The 18,438-nt window shown below is 35.9% G+C and overlaps 1 protein-coding gene across 1 annotated transcript in view; it reads right to left on the minus strand.

Moving 5' to 3' along the window:
- SYT1 (synaptotagmin 1) overlaps positions 1 to 18,438 on the minus strand; it is a 523,537-nt gene that overhangs the window by 335,332 nt on the left and 169,767 nt on the right. The window contains exon 4 of the mRNA XM_047788370.1: positions 10,639 to 10,695. The gene's annotated coding sequence lies outside the window, so the exon portion shown is untranslated. The remainder of the gene's footprint in view (positions 1 to 10,638; positions 10,696 to 18,438) is intronic.

Here is an 18,438-nt window from a genome sequence, read left to right on the forward strand (position 1 = left end):
AGGACAAATACTGCATGATTCCACTTCAATGAGATACCTACAGGAGTCAAATTCATAGAAATAGAAAGTAGAATGGTGGTTTCCAGGGACTGGGGAGAGAGGGAATGAGGAGTTACTGCTTACTGGATATGAAACTTCAGTTTGGGAAGATGAAATTCTTCTGGAGAAGAATGGGAATGTTTACTACCAGTGAACTGTACACTTACAAATAGTTAAACAGTAAATTTTGTGTTATATCTCATCACAATTTCAAAAAGATTAAAATAAATTAGAGATTTTGTATAGGGCTAAAGACACGCTTGAAAATATAAAAACTTATTGTAGTGGAGTATTCATGGGTGGGATAAATCTAACTTTGGTGAGGAAAAAGAAGAGAATTTCAGTAAAGCCATCACTATGATAGAGCTGGGTAAAAAGTCATCAATTTGGTGGCCCTGGCACTGAGCACCTCCTCTGTGCCAGAATCTGGGATTCAAAAAAGATTTACTATACTTGGGGAGCTCACCCTCTCATGCAGAGAGAAACTCTTCAAACATCATGTCAGTGTGAGTCTGTGAAATGTGTGTGTCTAAGAGTATGGGTTTTAGTATTATATAGACTCAGGTCTGTATCTGGCTCAGAAATTATAAGCTTTATTACCTTAAGAAAGTTAGTTTGCATCTCAGAATCTCAGTTTCCACATTTGTGAAAGCTGGGAATTGACATGCAGCGTTCTCAGGAGGAAGTAAGTCTTCAGTGAACAGTGACCCCCTGGGACAGAGGCATGGCTGGCGGGGGCTGCCTGGCAAATGGGGACAGTGGGCTGGTTTGGCCTCACTATGCCACTTCCCTGTTGATACCACCATCATAGAAAGGGCATAGCATTGTTTGTTACTAGTGGGGTTATTCTTGAAACAGTGTTAATTATATTTCCATCCAAAGTTATGAAACAAATTAAAAATTAAAATGTAAGCATTATTTCCTTGGTCTGAGTTGTCCAATAGAATGGATGGTATAGATGTACTGAATGTTTATTTCCCTGCAAAATTTACATAAAAATCCTGACACCCAATGTTTTGGTAGGAGGTAGAACCTTTGGGGGTAAGTTATTTTGAAAAAAGAAAAATGCAACTGGAAGATACAGGCTTCCTGGCTTAAGACTATACTGCAAAGCAATATGGTATTGGCACAAAAAAAGAAATATAGATCAGTGGAACAGGATAGGATAAACCCAAGCACTTATGGTCAACTAATCTATGATAAAGAAGGCAAGAACATACAGTGGAGCAAAGACAATCTCTTCAATAAAGGGTGCTGGGAGATTGGAGAGCTGCATGTAAAAGAGCAAAATGAGAAAATCTCTAACACCATACTCAAAAATAAATTCAAAACAGACTAAAGATCTAAACATAACACCAGACACTACAAAACTCCTAGAGGAAAACGTAGAACACCCTAGAGGAAAACAAAGAACACTCTTTGACATAAATCATAGCAATATCTTGTTTGAGCCATCTCCTAGAATGATGATGACAAAAACCAAAATAAACCAATGGGACTTAATTAAACTTTAAAGCTTCACACAGCAGGAGAACCCCCCCCCCGAAAAAAACCCTGATAACAAACAAAAAACCCAAAAAGGCAACCCACAGGATGAGAGAGAAAAATGTTTGCAGATGAAGGGATCAACAAGGAATTAATCTCCAAAATATTCAAATATCTCATGGAACTTTATATATATATATATATAAAACTCAATCAAAAAATGGGCAAAAGATCTAAATATAAATTTCTCCAAAGGAGACAGATGGTCAAAAAAACACATGAAAAGATGCTTAATACAACTAATTATTAGAGAAATGCAAATCAAAACTACAATGAGGTATCACCTCAGATCAGTCAGAATGGCCATCATCAAAAGTCTAGAAACAATAAATGCTGAAGAGGGTGTGGAGAAAAGGGAACCTTCCTGCACTGTTGGTGGGAATATAAATTGGTGCAACCACTATGGCGAACAGCAAGGAAGTTCCTTAAAAACTAAATATAGAGCTACCATATGACCCGGCAATCCCACTCCTGGGCATCTATCCAGAGAAAACTGTAATTTGAAAAGATACATGCACCAAATGTTTTCTGGAGCACTATTTCCTATAGCCGAGATATGGAAACTACCTAAATGTCCCTCAAAAAAAGAATGGATAAAGGCAATAGGTACATGTATATAATAGAATATTATTCAGCCATAAAAAGAATGAAATAATGCCATTTGCAGAAACATGGATGAACCTAGAAATTATCATACTGAGTCAATTAAGACAGAGAAAGACATATACATATTACATGTGGAATCTAATAAAAATGATACAAAAGACCTTATTTATAAAAAACAAACTCGTATTTCAAAACTAATCTTATGGTTTCCATATGTAAAGCCATGGGGAGGAGGAAAGAATTGAAGAATTGAGGGGGTGGGGAATATCATATACACATTATTGTATAAAACAGATGATTAACGAGATTGAACTGCATAGCACAGGCAAAGTACTAGTTTGAAATAACCTATATGGGAAAAAAAGAATGGATATATTTATATATATGATTGATTCACTTTGCTGCACACCTGAAACTAATACAACAATGTAAGTCAACTACACTCCAATGAAATTAAATTTAGAAAAAGGAAAAAAGGAAAGGCTGCTTGAAAATATTTCACGGGAAGCAGAGTTAAATGAGGAAGAAACAAAGGTTAGAAAGAGGATAGTGCATAAAGCCAGCTTCATTTACTTTTCAGTTTTGGGGCAGGGTCAATTCAGTGTCAGGAGAAATGAAAACATATTTTGCTCCTGTCTCCCTGTCATTCATCCTCTCTCCATCCCCAATACTGTAAATACTGTGGGTCAGCAGAGACTGTGGGTTTTCATAGATTTGTTTGTGCAACCACTCTGAGTACATGTCTATCTCAGAAAACAGAAAACATCTAAAAATGAATTTTGTTTCAAAACTGTTTCATAGGTTAGGGCCTGTCTGTATTTTTCTCTATTTAGCTGTTTCAACAACAAATTTGGCTTCGCCTTTTGTAAAAGGTACCAACAATTGTTCAAATCTCATAATAACTGCAAACAATGGACATATTAATAATGACACAATTATGCAGGCCCATCTTTTCTAGAATTTATATTAATAGGCATATTTCAGATAAAAAATCTTATAGTCTATAATACAGTGGTATTAAAAATACTGTTACCTATAAAATGTTCTATGACATAATGGGAATGTTATGAAAATCTTCTCTAAAATAAGAAAAACATTTTAAAGTACAAAAGAGAAGGAAAATTCAAGACTAATGTTCAAATATCACATACTGAATAATAAATAAATCACTTCCCAGGAGATGTTAAGGCAAATATGTCAATGCTATATGGCAGCATAAAATGGATAAGCAAAAACCCTGAGCAACTGGCAAAACTGCTAAGAATTATTTTTTACAATATATTTCAGACTGTTGAAAATTCATATATAATACCACTTTGGGGGGTCATGGAGTTAGTTATCAAACCAGTGCAATTTGAGCATTTGTTTAGAGACTTCATTTCCTCAGTCTGAAACATTTTGTACCGATTCATACACACAGGCTTCACCAGGGTGCTTTTGAAAGCAGGGTACTTTTGATTTCCGTTTTCAGAAAAACAATAGCAGAGTTAAGCAATTCATATGTACTGTAAGAACGTGTGTCATGAAGTGCTCAAAGGTACAATGGCGCATAAGCTGAAGCAGATTTTTCGTATTTTGGAACAGGAAAGAAACAAAATTGAAGTTTAAGGATCAAATTTTAAGGAAAAGAGAAAAATAAGACATTTACCATGAATTACATTTTCATGATAAATGAATCACTATTGCTAAACCTGGGATATACTTATCTTTAGAGGCAGAACAGGATTTGACATCAAAAGTAAGAGTGGTCTTGGTGTTGATATCCTATGAGAGTACTAGAAAGGGACTTTTATGATATTTGCAAAAGCATGACTCAATAAAGCAAATTAAAGTGGTAGATATGAAACTCATTAACAGGAAATAGTTGAGGCACTAGAATGAACAGAAACTCAAATGATTCCTTATCATGGGGAGAAAAGCAGCAAAATAATGAGTTTTGCTATCTGAGATTTCCTTGGTGAAAGAATAATTTTGTGATTTCAGTTTCAGAAATTACATTACAAAATTTTGCTTAACTTGTTCAAAAGCAGAGTATATCATTTTGCCCAGCAGGGACATGAACTGCCCTTGACTCTACAAGGGTGCATGTAATAACATGTGTTGGGTATAGTTTCTCTCCAGAAACCTGCGAAGCCTACACTTGAGTTAGGCTTATTTTCTCTAGAGAAAATAACCTCGTTTATGGCTACAAAGGAAGGCATTTCATGGTAGGAGAGAAAGCCTTTTGGTACCCTTCACATCCTGATGCAGGCTGGTGTAGCTCAGTGGCAGAGCCATGAAGACTGTCAGAAGGCTTCAAGCCCCACTTTTGACCTCATTGACCTTGGCTGATTTCAAGAGTATTTGCTCTATATTAGAAGAGGGTTTATGAGGGTTTCTAGTAGCGGGCTTATGGTGGACTTGTACTTGAAAACCAAATTTCCCCTTCCCCTCAGGATTTCTAACCAGTGTTCACTTCTCTTCTTCCTTCATACTTTCCTTCCTCTTTATTCCTTGCAGGCTTGTATGAGTTTTATTTTGTACAATTTTTAAAAGAATGCCCTTTTAATATTGTGGAGGAGATACCTTTAATAGAAAATATAACAACTAAAGTACTATTTGCTGATGTTACCATATTAACTTCTATAATAAACGCTAAATATGTACTGGAATTCTCACATGAAACCTATAAAATAGGACTTACTATCTTCATTTTATTAATACATGAGGCCATTGAGGCAAAGAGGTGAAGCTGTCTTCCTGAGGTCATGTAGCCAGTAAGTAACAGAAAAAGGACTTGAATACAACTCTTTCCTCCATTGCCGATGTTCTTAATTACAAAAATGAATACTGTGACCCAAAATAATGGCTTGGTGCAGACAAATATTGTAAATAAATATCAACGTTAGAGCAGATCAAAATTATCTTACTAACCTTTAAAACCATATTTCTGATTTTAAAGCATTTCCCTTTGTTCTCTTTTGTAATTATCTGACATATTTCAGAGCCATGAAAGATGGTAACGTTCTCAGAACAAAACGAAGACTAATATCACGAAAGCTTCTACAGCAAAGATTGTTTCTAGAAATAAAAAGCAGATTGAATTCTACTGAAGCCTATCAAATAATCATAATAACTAAGTTGAATGTAATACCTAAAATCATGAGGTCTACTAAATTACTCTAAATCCTCTAGCTAATAACCAGTGGGGCTGAGAGTTGAACACAGAGTGTGAGTTTCCAAAGCTGGTAAGGTGCCATCATGAAGTTAGAGGGGTTCCTTGTTTAGCGTTGTAGAAAATGCCCTAAGTCATGACATAGTTCAGCTTTGCTGCATCATGAATAATGATAATTGTGGGAAACCCCTATTACCCCATGTCCCCAAAAAAGTTTCAGAATTCTCAGTCATCTGGGAAATAAAGACATAAAGTAGTTCTGATCATGATGAATATGATGAGTATCTTAAATTACTGTAAGTTAAAGTACTGTTATTCTCTTTGTAAACAGTCATGCCGCTATTTGTGATTACTCTGGAAGCTACTTGATGGGAGAGGCTGTGCTTTGGTCACTCTTACGTCTCCATCACCTGGGGCAGTACATACAGTGCATAGTACATACCATGGGTACTCACTAGCAACTACTAAATAAAGAATAATGAATAAGCGAAAGAATAAATTTCCAAAGTTTTACCAAAGATTTTAAAGGGAATAAGTCCAGATAATATCATAAGCATCAAAATCTAAGGTGCATAACCCGTGGGCATCCACTTAATTGCTAATTAGTTCATAAACAAAATGCCCAATAGAGTTCTTTCTCTTTAGGTGACCTTTTCTACCTATGGTGGTCAATCGTTTCCATTTTGGGTCTACTTATTCTTTCTAAAGATAGCTGTCTTTAATAATTACCTCCTTTTATCATGGTTTACTTTTAGCATGTGAAGGACAAATAGGCCATGTTGCAATCTTCTGTTTATTGATGAGTTTTTTTAAAAAGTAGTAGTATATGTACATCAAGTATTCCTCACAGACAAATGACATTTTAAAAAGTGATATATTTCACTCCTCCCACCACACTGTCATTCATATGGGAAAAGGAAATATGCTTTGCCTTCCCCAGCTAAGTGTTTATTTAAGAGTGATAACTTGAAAAGTAGTAAATCAGACAGACCTAAGTTCAAATGGTTAACTCTGCAGCTTACTAAATTAGGCTAACTTTATGAGGCTCTCGGGTTTTTGATTTGTTTTCCTTTTATGGCTGTACCTGAGGCATATGGAAGTTTCCATCTAGGGTTTAAATCAGAGCTGCATCTGCTGCCCTGCACCACAGCCACAGCAATGGGGAATCAAACCCACATCCTCATGGATACTAGACACGTTTGTAACCTGTTGAGCCGTAATGGGAACTCCAGGATTTCAGTTCTTACCTTCCTCATCTGTAAAACTATGATAACATAGGAATCGTTCTTTCGATAATCAAGTTTAATTATATAATTAGTAGAGCATCCAGCAGAAACTAAGAACACAGTAAGTGTCTCCTTTCCTTTCCTAACACGCTTCCTTTTTTGTAAGAACTTTCTTAGGTCTAGGTGTAAGAAAGCTGATCAGGATAAAGGATGAATTACAAAAGTCAAGGAAAAGGTAATATCTCCTGGATTATCGTCTAAAAGGTCAATCAATAACTGGCTTCATCAGCCACAGACTGTTTAAATTGATATATTAGATTCCCCAAACAATAAAGGCAAGTTTTCACATGAAAAGAAGTTGCTCTTATATAACAATATAAAACTGAAATTCATAATTAAACATCATTGCAGCAATCCCTATATATCTCATTAGATCTCACGAAGTCTTAGGAAGTAGACTGGGCGGATTTTTTTAAATTACCTAGATAAAAAGTGGAAAATCAAAGAGGGAGTTGCTCAGTTGTTGCTGATAGTAGATTGTGTGCATGTGTTATTACGAGCCACTAGTAATTCGCCGCGAGATCTGGAATGTCATCACCTCCCCCAGGACTCTTCGCTATGCCAAAGGGAACTGGATGAAGTCTCTAGTTCTTTCCATTATAAACATCATCCTAATGAGCTATATCAAAAAAAAACTTAGCAGGTAGAGAGTAGGCAGAGCTAGCTATATAAAATTTCATTAGAGTTTTGGTTGCAGGAGGTTTAAATTTTGAGAAGAGGCTTCTTGCGTCAATCTGAGACCCTCAGGTTTACAGTAAGTGCTTTCAGTTAATAGGACAGATAAGAAAAATCATGGGTAGTTAATGAAGCCAGAATTTTCCCTGATTCTGTCACTCGATACAAGTGCTTGGGTAAATGACTTGTCTTTCTGGCCCTCTATAAATGAGGATATTAGAAGAGGTGATATCTATAAAATAGGAATAGAGAAATTTTTTTTCCTAGCTCTATGCTGCTGCTATACACACACACACACCCCCCCCACCCGACTACACTTTTTGCTTATAGGGATTTATTCAAACAAAGAGAGGTTTGACTAAATGAAACTTGTGAGGGGCATTTACAAAAAAATCTTTGGTCTCTAATGAATCACAAGCCTTTTTCTAATTAAAATCTGCTCTCCATTAAGACCCTTCTTACTGAAAACCTTTTGCTCTATTTGGTGTATCAGGAGCAAGCCTGTTAATAACAGCCATGATTTGAGTGAGACCGTCAACTCCCACTAGTATTTAAAGAAGTTCAGCAAACTTAGGATAATGTGAATAGTTTCCAAGAAGCATGCCTGAACATCTGAACTTTTTAAGTAAATCCTCTTTGTTATTATTTTCTAGTATGTTTAGAGTCTATAGGGAGCTGACCCCCATGGAGTTGCCAAAAGAACCACTGAATATTCAGGAATTGAGAGGAAAATTATTTATATAAAATATAAAATCCAATGGTCCTCTTTCATTACTTTCCTTATCTTAAGCGCAAAAAATTCTTGTATTTGTAAGTACTGTGAAATACTTGCAGGTATTTGTGAAATATGAGTGCAGCGTGCTCTAAAGATCTTTAGTATTATTTTAATTAATTGCCAAATTGTTCTTAAGTTAGGGGCTTTGAAGCAAAATTACACAAGGTTTGAAGGCTTTCTTATGCTAAGAACATCTTTCATTTGTAAAGTATGATTCAAATATAAGTTTTAAAAGCTCATTTACTAGTTGTGAGCTTAAAGTGCAAGTACATATTTTGTAGATAAAGACAGGAAAAATAGTCACTGTATTATCCAAACTCTTCATGTATTGATACCTCTAACTCATGAAGTCTCTGGAGATTAAAACACATATTAAGATATATTTTGATAGCAGCTTTGTTTTAATCCAGAGTATTTCTCTTCATAAATATTTTATAAAATTTTAAGGAAATAAACTTGACTTTTTATTATTCAGGCTGAAATTAAGTCATTTTTCCCTTACAGTTATTTGAGAGTAATTTAGCATCTAGTTGCTAAATAAAAGACCAAGACTGAAAGGAAAAATTGCCCCATACCACAAAATGCACCAAGAAAAGCACGACTCTTTCTTGGACACATGCACATTATTTTCCCGAGGATTTTACTCCAAATGAGCCAAAGAACTCTCACTTGAATCCATTCCCTCTAATGTTTGCCACAGTAAATCCTATTTCAGTAAAATTATGAAAATTCCAATTCAGATAAAATAACTTATTTGGTCTAGTATTCAGTATGACAATAAGAGATAAATCAGATCAGATAGGAAGCTACTGATGATTTTTTTTTACAGTAGATTTATAATAAGATGACTAAGAAATTTTGTGAGGCGAGGGTAAATATTATCCGGCTCTTGCATGGCAACCATAGTACAACTATGTATGGTTCGCTCATTTAAGAAATGAACACTTCCCCAGTGAGTAACGTACAAAATTGAAACTATGATTTAAAACTGAGTTGTAAACATAAAAACAAAACTTAAGGAAATCTAGACTTCTTGCGGGATAACTGCTGTGTGTTCCCACATTTTGGCAGAATGACTTAGTTGCCTCTGACGAGGAAGATGTCAGAGAAAAGCCACATCAAAAAGAAACTGTTCATTTATTTCATATCTTGCACTTCACTCAAATTGGCAAAGCTTTTTTTTTTGTTGTTACATGATAGAAAAATCTAATTCTTAATTATCCTTCTTACACCCAGGACTGTAAACATGTTCTTCCACCTCAAAAGAGCAATTCACATACTAGAGTTTCTTTTTGAAATCAAGGAGCAGTTTTTGAAAATTTCGAAGTTGAATTTATAAATAAATTCCTGATTTAAAACTGAAAATGTAAGGATATTGTCCATAGGTACAGCAAAAAATGAGGTAAAGGAGTTCGAGTAAAGTGAAGCATCACATGGAAAATACTGAGGCAGATAAGTAAAAGAAAATCCTTCTCTCCCTGCTCCTCTCAAACTTCAAAAATAAATAAAATAGATTTAGGATAAATTACATTTATATCATCATTACCATGATTAATTATCTTAAGTCATTTAACATGAAATGTAACTCATGCATTAAGGTTCTTTGGGTGCTAGAAAATCTCATTATATAAGCTTAATTTGTATATATCCTAGATAATTATTTATGAAATTTTTTGCTATCAGATATACTTTCCACTGAACTTTATTCTATTTTGATATAAATCGAGATATATAGATCTACTATTTTGTTAATTTAATACATTTTACTACAATGCCTTATTTTTAAATTTTAGAGGAGTAAATTGGAAAACTCATTTCAAAAGTACCATAGTATTCGAAATGATATAACATGGGTCATCAAAGCATACTGTGCTTTTCCATTACTCTACTCTTTCTGATATGTATATATTACAATTTATAGTTTTTTACATTTAGGAAATTGTTATGATATTACTATTTCTACCAGAAAGAATGATAAGAATATATCTCATTTTATTTAATAAAAACATATTTAGGAAAGCAATTATTACTGTCAATCAATAGCTCTGTAGGGAAACACAGGTCATAAGTTGTGAGAAGATTGGAAAAAATGTACTATTGAGATTAAGTTATAAATTTTAAATCCTGCAGATGGTTGCCATTATTTAAGAATTCTAACTTACGGCTATAAACAAACCAAGCATATTGATTCTGCTGAAAAATTTTTGTACTACATACAGAGAACATGAAGAAGTTCAATTTTACTTATTTTTTTCTTCTATAGAATGTAAATGAGATGATGCTAGTGAAAAGATATGATGGAATTAACATAAACATTTTCTGCAACATATATATATCGCAAGGATTACCCTGGACTCTTATCTAAGAGGATTATAGGATAAATGATTTTCAGTGTGCTCCAGTAAATTGAAATTGAGTTTTCGAAGGCTCCACTTGCTCACTATGTTAGCTTCTTATATTAGAAGTTAGAAAGGTGAGTATTTCTAAAAGGAAATTTGAAAGGTCTTCTAATATTAATAGAAGCTCCAGTATGATTATTATTTCATTAAAGTACTTACTCTTCTTTAGGAATTCTGGGGTGTTTGGGTCTTTGTTTTCTTGCAGATCTTTTTTTCCTAAAAGAAAAACAATAGGCACAGTGGTTAGGTGATGACACATAGTTCAGAATCATTTCGTATTGTCATGAACATAACTGATTCATTTTAGCAGTATTTCTACTTAAAAATCTTGCAGTATGTACATCCAAATACAATACTATCTGTATGTATATTTAGCAGGTAGAGTACAAGATGGATAGGATTTTAAAGTTTCTGATTTGCAGATCGAGGTTCTATGAGTAATTTACACACTGATTTTGTGAAGTTAGTTATACTCCCTACACTAGTTTTTCAAACTATTGAAAACTGAAGTACTACGAATTTAGGCAGACAGGGTTAGAGAAAATTACATTATTATACTCATTAAAAAGGAATCATACAATTATTATCTTGCTATATTGAGTATCAATATCATTATTATGAATTAGACTTACACATGTCATATTACCTGTAATTTTATAGTTTCACTAAAGTTAGGTGCACTTCAATAAATTATACATGTTTCTGTATTTTCTGAGCCAAATCAAGGTCCACATATAACCTAATACTATTCTAGTATATATATGGGAATATATACACACACCCATACATTTATACTATATATATATTATGTATACATATATATAATATACATACACACACACATGCATACATGAGGAATCCTATCAAAGGTAAGGAGAAAAATAATCTCACATTATGACAAAAAAAAAAAGTACAAGTTTCAGTTTAGAGAATAAAATTAAATCCTTCTCAAGAGTCAATATCACGGACGGTGTTAATGTAACAAAGATGTCAAGAATTTCTGATTTGGTTTGACAAGTTAGCAACTCACAAGTGAAAAATTTCACAGTGCAAGAGACAATTATCTTTTTACATATAAGTTCTCATCTTTTTCCTTGCAAAATTTAAAAATAGGTTGTGACTGTTTGTCTTAAGAGTTCTCACAGTGTCCATTTTCAATAGAACAACAAAAATATTATAATGCCAGCAGCTCTGGCGACTGGCTTACATAGGTATTCAGTGGAAAAGATCTGAAGTGACAGCTATTTTTCCAAAGCTGCATTTACAGCATCTGTTCAATGGTTAAGACTCCAAGGTTTCCTTTCATTTTATTCCTGCTTAAAACTCAACCGTTTTCTGGTAAAAATCCATTTGAAAGAGCAATGTAAAAATGCACTTTAGATTTACTTGGCTGCCTCTGAGCCCCATTCAATTTTAGATAAGATTTCTATACATAGTTTTAGGATACTGACACTTACTAAAACAAAAGCTACAACAGAATTCCGTGGACATACATATTAAGGTAACACAGTGACATAAAGCTCTTTATAAGACATATGGGGGGGCATGTTAGAAAAAAATGAAGGTTTTCTGCTAAAAAACTAAGAGAATCCTTGAAATCATATATATTGTACGTTATTATTTACCAGGGTTCAGGCTTCCCAAAGGGATGCAGTGAAAGGATTAAACAGTTTTTGTGACTTATGAGCCATCTGCAGGGATTTGATTTCATTTTGGTTTTGCATGCGTATCTATCACAAGGATGAATGGGCAAGCGTGTTTTCCCGGAGGGAACAAACAACTATTTTATTTTTAATCTATGTGCTGAATATGGATGTGCATAGTATTTTTCTGGCAGCTAATTTCTGCCTCTTGCGTGTATAAACATTTCTCTCTCTTTTAGAGGAAAAACAGGAAAATAACAAGAGATGATTCTGCACCTTCTGGCACCTTATCCGGTTTTTCAGGAATGTAATTGCTCTCAGTAGGTCTGACTCAGACAGTTCCTTAGTACTTTTGTGTGTTTTTACGATACTCAAAAAAAATAAAATAAAATAAAATGAATCTGTGTAGGTAGGTTTATATACTTGCATGCATAAAGCTGATGTCAGTGAAACGGATGTCTCTTTCATGTTCTTTTTATCTAGTTTCAGAAGCAGATAATGTAGAGAAAAAAGAAAATTATCTGAGATGTCGGGATTACTGCTACTCAGCAGTAGCTAGAAATCAAGGTGCTGAAACATTGTAGCTCTAATCATAATTATGTTTACACAACTAAGACAACACTGCATGCTTTAGACATTACAGAAGCTACAAACCTGTGTTTCTTATTTTTGTGGGGGAAGGAACTAGTTGTATTCATTTTAACATGGGACATTTAAAAATGCCCAGGTTTTTTTTTTTTTTTTTAAACGGAACTTAGTTTCAAAAATGACAACTCATATTTATATCTAAACTTTAAAAATTTATCCTCAGTATTTCATTTTGATGAAAAGAATGATTTTAATCGAGCTTTCACTAACACAGCACGGACCTAATGTTTATTTAGTGTTGGATTTTAAGTAAGCATTGTAAATTCGGGCAACATAGAAACATTATCCCTTTAGCCCCAGGTAGACTGGATTGACAACAGACTCCTATCTGAAGTTTTAAATTTTGAAACTGCAAAACACCGATACACTCAGCTCTCTTTTTTTGTACTGTATCCTACTGAAATACCCAACCTTGTGGTCTGATCATGGTTTCAGAGTTAATGCGGCGTTTCCTCAGCACAGATACCACTATTCCTAAAGGACTCTGTTAACCCATCTTTGGGCTTAAATTCCTATTCTTGGACCAGTGGTCAACAAGTAGGCGTTCCTTTAAAAAGAGCCACTATCAGGTCACTAGTGACTGAATGTAAGTTTCTAAACAAAAAAGTAGGAGTTCCCATCGTGGCAGAGCAGAAATGAATCCGACTAGAAACCGTCAAGTTGCGGGTGTGATCCCTGGCCTCGCTCAGTGGGTTAAGGATCCAGCGTTGCCGTGAGCTGTGGTGTAGGTCGTAGACATGGCTTGGATCTGGTGTGGCTGCGGCTGTGGGGTAGGCCGGTAGCTCTGACTCCAGTTCGACCCCTCACCTGGGAGCCTCCAGATGGCACGGATGCAGCCCTAAAAAGACAAAAGACAAAAACCCTGAAAAACAAAAAACTAAAGCACTGCATGACAACTAAATGGATTTTATTCTAGATTAAATCCTGGACCCATGGGAAAAAACAATTAGCTGCTAACATTATTGTGACAGTGGATAAAATTGAATATGGATGATATACTATATAAGGGTAGTATGTCAACAGCAAATTGCCTGTGCTTGATACCTGTTCTCTATAATGTAAGAGAAAGTCCTATTCTCAGGACATATTTTAGGATAAGTAACATATGTCTCCAACGTATTCTCAAAGTATTTGAAAAATTCATGAACTGTACATACACATTCACACACATATAAGATATAATGAATATATATATAGGTATGTATGTACATGCATCATTTTTTATGAGAGACAGAAGGAGAATCTGATTATAGGATAAAATGCAGACAGTTGATTAACCTAGGTAAACAGCATATGAGAACTTCGTGCACTATTATTGCAATGTTGTGTGAGAGTCTGAAATCGCAAAACAAACTATACCAAAAAAAAAGACTCTAGAACTATTTTTTAAAATTAAATAAATATAAAACACTACTTTTCAATATCTCTACAAAATATCACAGTGAACTGTGGCTATTCTTATGTAGTTCTTTAAGCACGAGGTTGGTTTATTTTGTCTGTAACCACGAAAGATAATGACACTTATCTGGATAACTAGGATTATGTGATAAAAGAAAAATATTACATCAAGGAATAGGATAAGCAAATGTTCTGTAACTAACCATCACTATGGGTACCTTTGGGATTGCTGGAGAAACAATAAATCAGACAATAACACAGAACGTGGACCTTCTTTGAAAGAAAGGTAAGGCCAAAAGATTGTACCTCATAATCAGAGCAAAGAAAATTTTCTATTTTTTGTGCGTAACCATTGAAAGCTCCTTAAGAGGCTTAAGTCTACAAGCCTGTCCTCATTAGGATAGAAGCAAATATTTACCAACAAAGACTGAAAAGCATAGGGTAAGGGGAAGGATGAAGGATTTGATCACTTTTCTGATGTGACCCTTTATTATACAAGTCAAAACACACTATAAAATATTTGTTGGCCATCAGAGTAATAACAAATCACATACTGGGTTCAACCATGTTTAACATTTTCATTATACTCAAAATAATTATTTTACAATGGGGGCTGGATAATGAGGCAGAATGGCACTGAGTCAGAAGAGAGCCAGCTAGTACCTTGAAAAGGAGGAATGGGACTTCATTAAATGAAAAGCTTGGGAAAGTTAATTGGGTCTGGGTAGAGATAAGGACACTACCAGTGCAAGAAGAATTAAACTACTTCTTAGGTATAGCAGAAAGGCATCGTGAGCACAGCTAAGGGGGACGAACTCTAGAAACATGAGTGACAGGAGCAAGATTGTGCCCAGGGGGCCTCCGTTGGCCTTCAGCTCCTGGAACAGTGCCTTGAACACAGATTCATGTTTGTTGAATGAATAATATTGCATACTGCCACAAGTAAAATTACATTGTATATAACCCTAGTCTAGTCTGCCTCTGTCTGACCTAGGGTGTGACCTTAGGCCCATCACTTCATCAGTTCTGGCTCAGTTTCATCGGCCCTGATGTGAGAGAGTGGAAGAAGGTGATTCTCCAAGGTGCTTTCCGTTTCTACGCATTTCTGTGTGTGAGTCTGCTTAATAAAGTGCACAAGTGTGAACACTTTTATAGAAGAGAATAGCCAGATACTAGTTTTTTTTTTTTGTCTTTTTAGGACCACACCCATGGCATATGGAGGTTCCCAGGCCAGGGGTCCAATCGGAGCTGTAGCCACCGGCCTACACCACAGCCACAGCAATGCGAGATCCGAGCTGCATCTGAAACCTTCACCACAGCTCATGGCAACTCTGGATCCTTAACCCACCGAGTGAGGCCAGGGATCAAACTCGTGTCCTCATGGATGCTAGTCGGGTTCATTAATTGCTAAGTCACAATGGGAACTCCCCAGATATAAGTCTTAAATGAAGAGAAAGAGGGCAGGAAGAGGAATAAAAGGGCAATGCTTTGATTCAAGTAATGGAAAATAAATTCCATTGAAAGAGACTTTCTTCAATATAGGAGAGAGACTACAAAAGGTGCTTTATGGATTTGGAATAATGACGTGGTGTTTACATGTGCTATTCATACACGTATGAATGCGGACGTACAAATCTTTAGCTGTTCTTCTTCTTACTATCACAATGACTCCACTACACACTTTGCTTCCACATCTAGAGTCTCCAAGTGAATAGAAACAGGGAGTGTTGAAGATATGCCATAAACCGGCAGGATTTTATGTAAATACTCTTTCAGTACAAGATTGTAGGATTGTTACTGTCCATCTTAGAGAAGAGAAAACGGAAGAAACTATTAGGATCCATATTTAATTCAAGAATCACCAGCACAATTGCTGATAGCTCTACTATATCTTGATGACCAGTACTGGCTTCTTGCTACTTACAGTGGCTAAGACATGGAAACAACCCTAGTCCATCGATAGATGAATGACTAAAGAAGATGTGGTACATATATACAACAATACTACTCAACCAAAAGAAAAAAAAAAGAATGAAATAATGCCATTAGCAGCAATATGGATGGACCTAGAGATTATCATATTAAGTGTAGTAAGTCAGACAGAGAAAGATAAATATCATATAGTATCATTTATATGTGGAATCTAAAATATGATACAAATGAATCTGTCATTTAATCTAAAACTAATCTATCAATCTAAACAGAAACAGACGTGGGGTTGTTGGGGGGGGATGGATTGGGGCATTTGGGGTTAACAAATGGAGACCATTATTTATATGTATAACTGAAATGCTTTGCTGTATACCAGAAACTAACACAGCATTGTAACTCAACTATAATTCAGGAAAATAAATTTTAAAAACTCACTGGCTTCCTCATGGTTCTTTCCTATAAGCCTGTTGGGCACTTGCATTCTGCACCACGTCACTTAGCCCTTGCAAGTGATCTCATCAAGTTCCCTAGTTCCATCCACACCGATTTTGGATGGACAACTAGAGGAAGCATGTGTGTTTCCCAACCAAAAGGCAGTGCTTACAATGAGTAATGCTCAATAAACATTCATCTGTTGGTGGAGATGGGCAGAGTATATTTTGAGCTCAGAAAATGTACTGGAATGCTGATTGGCAGCTACCAAAAACTGACTTCTTGGCCATCAAGCGTAATTGGTGATCCTGGAACGTCTGTGGTGCCCCTACCTTGTGTCTTATCATCATCCTATTCTTCTAGGGATTTGGGGGAAGAAAGCCAGGGACCTACCATACAGGGCTGAAAGCTATCCTGTTCTGTAATTAGTCAAATAGCCTGAAGAGCAGCCAAAGCTATGATTTGAAATAATCTTGCCATTTCAGTTTGAGACACCGATGAGGTGAGCAGGGGCCTGTTTGTCAGCATTGTCAGAAGACAGCAGAATGCTTCTTATGGTTCTATGTTCAAATTAAGACTACTGGTGGCGATACCATTATAAGAAAGCTGGAGGGTCACTGAGGACAGAATCAGGCTGTGGGCAGCCACAGACACAAAAGGGGAGGAAGGCACGAGAAGAGGAGGAGACTCAAAAACTGGACTATTTTCAGGGAGTTGATTTCTATGCAGATATTGGTGCTCCGACAATCAGAGACTGTGGAGACTATTTGCATAACATAGATGTTGACAGAATTGTTGACTTTTACAAAAAAGGAGAAGCCAATCAAGTATCTGTACATAGGGCTCCAAAGTAGCCACAAAAACCATACCACATGTGTTCTAATGGGACATGATGCAGTGACAAGAAATGAAAATTAGGTGACTCAATTTCCCCAATTTCTTGAGATGGGGTAGGGGAAGTGGGGCAGTACTTCTGGGAACAGATTTAAGACTGAAGGAGAGAAAATGCTTTATTTAAACCTTGACTTGCTTCAAATTCAAGCTCAGCAAGGCTCACTGAACAAATGAGTGTGATGTTGGGATACAGCATGAGAGCTTTAAAATTCAGTGCTGACTGGCTCAATTTTTTTTGTTTTTTCTTTTTAGGACTGCACTTGCAGCATATGCAGGTTCCCAGGCGAGGGTTCTAATCAGAGCTGGAGCTGCCAGCTTACACCACAGCCACAGCAACGCGGAATCTGAGCTGCATCTGTGACCTACCCACAGCTCAGAGCAACTCCGGATCCTTAACCCACTGAGAAAGGCTAGGGATCAAACCTGCAACCTCATGGTTCCTAGTTGGATTCATTTCCACTGCCCCATGACGGGAAGTCCTCAAATGTTGTTATATCTCAAATTTAGTTCTGTGCCATGGGAAAGTACCAAGTTAGAAGTTCAGGGCCTGCTGCGACAAAACCATAGCATAGGGGTAGTGGTCTTGTCTCCTTTATTTAGCAGGGGAACAAATGTAGACCTAAAATAAAAAATAAGCAATTTCTCTCATGTTGAACTTGATCTCAAGATATCGCTTCTTTACCTCTTTCTCACTGGTACACAGAAAAAATGCTGTACATAAACATCAACACGAATTGGTTCATGGGTATCCTGGGCCTTATGTTCACGTGAAAACTGCCCTCTTCCAAGATCACTGTGGGGATTATATGCTTTTTTTTTGAGAAGCAGCATGATTAAAAAAAATGATGACTGCTATTTAATAAGCTGCATTCGGCAGACGCAACATACTCATCACATTCATCTTCACAAGGACGTGGTCAAGTGGGGGTTAAATTTCTATTTACAAACAAGCAAACTCAGTTCACAACCTCTTTGGAATCAGTAAGTGATAGAGCCAGTATCTAGAGTCAAC

The sequence above is a fragment of the Phacochoerus africanus genome, chromosome 7 (assembly GCF_016906955.1).
Source record: "Phacochoerus africanus isolate WHEZ1 chromosome 7, ROS_Pafr_v1, whole genome shotgun sequence".
In the NCBI taxonomy this organism is placed as follows: Eukaryota; Metazoa; Chordata; class Mammalia; order Artiodactyla; family Suidae; genus Phacochoerus; species Phacochoerus africanus.